This window comes from Equus quagga, chromosome 18 (genome assembly GCF_021613505.1).
Source record: "Equus quagga isolate Etosha38 chromosome 18, UCLA_HA_Equagga_1.0, whole genome shotgun sequence".
Taxonomy (NCBI): Eukaryota; Metazoa; Chordata; class Mammalia; order Perissodactyla; family Equidae; genus Equus; species Equus quagga.
This window is the reverse complement of record NC_060284.1, coordinates 42082714-42088846: the sequence shown is the minus strand read 5'-3', so window position 1 is coordinate 42088846 and position 6133 is coordinate 42082714.

The following is a 6133-nucleotide window of genomic DNA, read 5'->3' as shown; positions in this document are numbered from 1 at the left end:
GGTAGTCATTAGAGCTGTCTGCCAAACATCTCTGGTTCTTTAATCTTCTTGACACATGGGAGAATTGTACTTTCTGGCCCTTTTGTGCTTGGATGTGGCCATGTGATTAGTTTGGGCCAGTGAATTGTGTACTAAGTGATACATGTGACTAGTTTGGGTCAACGAATTGGGAGCTAAGTGTAAGAAGTATGTCACTTCTGACTGGAGCATTTAATTAATGCAAGATCCTCCAGAGATCCTCCTTTCCCCTGTAAAATAAATAGTAACATTTTATATAGTATCTTCTCCATTAGCCAAGGTGTCTGAGTGACTTCCAGGAGAAGAGTCCCTCTGCCAACAATAGGCATGTAACACAAGCAAGAAATAAATCTTTGTTGTTTTCTGTTACTATAGCGTCATCTAGCTTTTCTGATAGATGATGCTCTTATCTGTTTAATGTCGTTGTAGCATCTGCAATGATATTCCCCTTTTCATTCCTGATATTTGCCATTCAATCTGTTTCTGCGTCTCTCTCTCTCCCTCCCATATCCCCTAGTCTCATCACCACAGATTTGTCAATTTTATAAGTATTTTCCAGGAACAAACTTTGGGCTTTGCTCATGTTTGTTTTCTATTTTTTAACTTCTGCATTTTAATTTTCTTCCTTTTGCTTTTTAAACATTGTTTAGGTTTCCTTTTTTGCAATTCTTTTTCTAACTTCTTCAGTTAGCTCATTAATTTTCATTCTTTTTTCCCCTAATATAGGCATTTAAGGCTGTAAATTCTCCTCAAGATTCAACTGCTTCCCATAGATCTTGATATATACTATTTGTGTTATCATTCAGTTCAAAATGTTTGCTAATTTCTATTATGATTTTTTTCTCTGATCCCTGGGTTTCTAGGAAGTGTATTTCTTAACTTCCAAATAAATGGATATTTTTTATCTTTTTTTAGTAGATTTCCATTCTAAATGAATTATAAACAAAAAGACATATGCTATATATTTTAAATCCTTTGAAATTTTAAATATTTCTCCTGTAAACAATTCGTAAACAATATATAGTTTGACTTACATTTTTTTTCTTCTTCTCCCCAAAGCCCCCTAGTACATAGTCGTATATTCTAGTTGTAGGTCCTTCTAGTTCTGATATGTAGGACACCGCCTCAGCATGGCTTGATGAGCAGTGGTAGGTCCACGCCCGGGAGCCAAACTGACAAAACCCTGGGCCGCTGAAGCAGAGTGCATGAACTTAACCTCTTAGCCACGGGGCCAGCCCCTGACTTATTTTTTTTTAACCCATTGTGATAATTTTTGTCTTTTGACTAGTTAATACAGTCTATTTATATTACCGATATAGTTACCGATAAGTTAAGATTTAGTACTAAGTTACCGATTTAGTTACTGATTTAGTTACCAATAAGTTAAGTTTTCTTTCTACTCTCTTATTTTGTTCTTTACATTTATCATATATGTTCACTCTTTTTCTTTCTTGACTTTTCTTTAACTGACTAAATATTTTATCATTATTTTATTCTATTGGAAGTTTTAAATTGCTCTTTCTCTTATTGTGGTGCCTACCCTAGAAATTATAACGTGTACACTTTATCAAAGTCTGAGTTTAAAGAATATTTACCCACTGCTTAGATATACAATGAACACTTTAAGTCCATTTATCCTCTTCTTGACTTGTTCAGCATTTTAAATCTTATCTTTTTTACCCCAACAATACATTACTATAGTTGTTTTGTAGAAGCAATGGTCATTTGCATTTGTCCACACATTTACCACATATTTTTCCCCGTGATTCTTCTTGTAGTTCAGATTTTCCATCCAGCATCACTTTCTTTATCCCTGAAATTTATCCTTTATAATTTTCTTTACTTAATGTCTTCTGATGACAAATTCTCTTGGCTGTTATCTAAGAACATTCTTATTTCAACTTCAGCACTTTGAAGTGCCCTGGAGAGAGTTAGTACTGATAAGTCAGTGGTCAATGTAACTGTCATTTCTTCAAAGATAATCTTTGTTTTCTCTATGGCTGTTTTAAAGATCTTTCTCTGTCTTTGGTTGTCTTCAGTTTTCCTATGATGCTTAAGAGTGTGGGTTTAGGGGCCAGCCCGGTGGTGCAGCGGTGAAGTGTGCATGTTCCGCTTCAGCAGCCCAGGGTTCACCAGCTCGGATCCCGGGTGCGGACAGGACACCGCTTGGCACGCCATGCTGTGGTAGGCGTCCCACATATAAAGTAGAGGAAGATGGGCATGGATGTTAGCTCAGGGCCAGACTTCCTCAGCAAAAAGAGGAGGATTGGCAGCAGTTAGCTCAGGGCTAATCTTCCTCGAAAAAATAGAGCGTGGGTTTATTTTTATTTATCCTTCTTGAGATTAAGTGGACCTTTTCAATCAATGCATTGAGGTCTTTCATCAATTCTGTCATGTTCTCTTCAAATATTGCCTTTGGCCCATTTATTCCCATTTATTCTCTCTATTCCTTCTAGGACCCTAATTAAATGGATTCAAAATGTATTTTCTATGTCTCTAACCCTCTCTACATTTTCTGTATTTTTGTATCTGTGCTGCATTCTCAATACTTATTTCTGTTCTGTCTCCCAGGTCACAAATTCTGTCTTTTGTTTGTGTTTAATCTGTTGCTAAACACATCTATTGAGATTTTTTAATTTCAGGGTTTTTTTTTTTTTTTCCCATTTCTAGATGTTACTTGGTTCTTTTAAAGTCTGTGATTTTTTTATGGTTTCCTAGTCCCTGTAGAAATTTTAAAGTTTGTGATTTACTTTTATAACATGGTATAGTTGACTTAAAACATGTCTTAAAAGTCCAATATTTGAAGTCTGTGCAGGTCTGTCTCTGCTGACCATTGTTCACATTGGTTCTTGCTCATGCTATATTGTTGTTTTCTTTTATGACTCATAAGCTTTGATTTCTTGCTGACTATTGTCCTTAAAAAATTATTCTTGGGCATTTCCTAGGCATAAGATGGATTTTCTCTCCTCAGAGAGGTTTTCGGTTTGCTTCTCTCAGGTCTCTGGCGTATGTTTAGTTGGGATGACTTCAGACCGAATTTAATTTGAGAGTCCAACGAGGCCTTACTTACCTGGTGTGCAAAGATATGGGAGACTTGGTCTGTCATCATAACCACACAAGGAGGTTTCCTTTTGCTTTTCCTGTTTTTTTCCATTCCTACCTAGTTCAAAGCCACAGTAGCCCATTCTGCAGTTCTCAGAGTTTGAAAGAAGTATAGTGGGTCAAACTCTGGTTTGTTCTGACTCCGAGGGTGGGGCTCACTATGAAGATGTCCCATCTGATCCCCTCCCCTCCCATAATGGTGGATCCTGTCAAAAAATCAAAACACAAGTTTTTGTGATAGTAGTTCATGCTTTCTGGATATAGGCAATTTTAGTGCTCTAACATTCCACTTCTATTTGCCCATTACTAGAACCCTAACTTCTATGGCTGTTTTTAAATTGTTTTCTTTGTTTTTACCCAGGACGACCATGATATGTCTAAGTGTAATTTTCTTTTCTCCCGTATGAAAGTAATTTATTGGGCTTCTTATTTGTGGATTGAACCGTTCATCAATTTTGGCATATTTTCAGCTGTTATAACTTCAAATGTTGTTTCTACTATGCTTTGTATCTCCTCTTTCTGAAACTCCAGTTACACTTATGTTAGACTTTCAAACTCTGTCCTCATCATTTCTTAACCTCACTTTCATATCTTCCACTCTTTCCATGTGCTGTGCTACTGTATTAGTTTCCCAGAGCTGCTGTTACAAACTACACCAGCAAATTTGGTGGCTTCAAACAACAGAAATTCATTCTTTTACAGTTCTGAAGGTTAGAAGTCCAAAACTAAAGTGTCCAGAGTTGGTTCCTTCTGGATGCTCTGAGAAAGAATCTGTTCCATGTCACTCTCCTACCTTCTGGTGGTTGTCAGCAATTCTTGATATTCTTTGGCTTGTAGACACATCACTCCAATCTCTGCCTCCGTATTCGTATGGCATTCCCCTATGGGTCTTCTCCTCTGTATCTGTGTTTCAAATCTCCCTCTCCTTTGTCTTATAAGGACACTAGACATTGGATTTAGGGCCCATCCTAAATCTAGAACTTAATCACATCCACAAAGACTCTATTTCTTTTTTTGTGTGTGAGAAGATTGGCCCTGAGCTAACATCTGTTGCCAATCTTCCTTTTTTGCTTGAGGGAGATGGTTCCTGAGCTTACATCTGTGCCAGTCTTCCTCTACTTTGTATGTGGAATGCTGCCACAGCATGGCTTGATGAGCAGTGTGTAGGTCCATGCCCAGGATCCAAATCTTCAAATCCCAGGCCATCAAAGTGGAGTGTGTGAACTTAACCATTACTCCACTGGGCTGGCCCCATTTCTGAATAAGTTCATATTCGCTGGTACGAGGGGTTAGGATTTGGACATACCTCTGTAGGGGACACAGTTCAACCCACTATAGCTACATTCTGATTAATTTTCTCATATAACTCTTCCTGTTTATTAGTCTCACTTTATTGGTATCAAATCTGCTGTTAAACCTATTTATTTAAGTTTTTAAATTTCAATTATTATATTTTCCTCTTTCAAAATATTTAGTCTTTCTTTAGGTTTTTTCTCTGCACATATTTTAAAGTTGTTCTTTATTTTCTTAAATATAGAAAAACATGGCTATTTATATTTTGTGTCAAATAACTCCAATATCTGAGGTTTTGTGGGTCAATTCCTATTGTTTGTTGTTTCTCTTGGTTCATAGTACCTTATTTTCTCATGTGTTTAGTGAATTTTGACTGGAAGTAGTTTAATTTCATTGAAAATTTGCTTTTTGAGATTCATGGAGAGCTGATTTTAACATGGGTTCTTTCAGAAAGCGTGTGCATTTTGCTTGTGCCAGAGCCTGGGATAACTTTCTGTGTGAGATTACTTTAAACTAAATTTTTATTTTGAGAGTTTGGGGATAACTCAGACACTATAAATTTGCATTTTGAGTCCACATGATAGCCAGATTATGGATTCAACTTTATATGGATGTTGCCCTCCTCTGCTAAGTTGCCAAGTTTCAGACAGATTTTCATGTAATCTTTGGTGAAAGTGAGTAGTATTACTAGTTCACTGTTATACTAAGATACAGCACTTCAGCATCTCTGCCTTCAAAGAGGAAAGATTTCTGCTTAGACTCCTCACGTTAGGCAGACCCTGAAATTTGCCTCCTGTACCCCATGTCCATAAGGCCATGAAAACTGAAATCCAAGTTCATCTAGTTTGGCAAATGTGCTCCAATTCCTCCTACCTCTCTGGTTCCCACAATCACTAGGTCTCTGGCTTGCATATTCCTTACTTTCTTTCCAACAGAACAGTGCTCTTAATAAAATATTTTAAAGCTTTTATCTAGCACATTTGTTGTTTATAGTGGGAAGTTTAATCTAGTAATAGTGTCTGCTATCTTATCAGAAACAGAAATCTTGCTTTACAAAACATGGTTATCATATAGACAATTTAATTTAGCATATAGATAATTCAATTTAGCTTCTCCTGACCCAACAAACATGGTGTGGGTGGCCACTTCAATGACAGCCCCCAATAATCTCCACCCCGTATTATCCACACCTTGTGTAATCTCCTCCCCTTGAGTGTGGGCTGAACTTTTTGACTCACTTCTAAGGAATAGAATATGGAAGAACTAATGAGATATCACTTCTGAGTTAGGTTATAAAAGGACTGTGGCTTGTTTGGTGTACTTTATTTTATGCTATTAGATTTCTTACTATGGGACAAACCAGCTGCCATGGCATAAGGCAGCCCTGTGGAAAGGCACACATAGCAAAGAACTGAGGCCTACCAAAAGCCATGTGAGAGAGCTTGAAAGTGGGTCCTCTTCCAATCGAGCCTTGAGATGACTGCAGCTCTGGCTGACATCTTGATTGTAGTCGTGTGAGAGACTATTAACCAGAACCCAGCTAAGCTGCTTCCGGATTCATGACCTACAAAAACTGTGAGATAATAAATGTATGTTCTTCTCAGACACTAAGTTTTGGAGTAAATTGTTATGCAGAAATAGCAAACTAACATACTTGGCTTGCTGGCAGGGCAATCAGACTGAGTCATGGAAAATGTGTTTGAGATGTAGAAATGAGAAT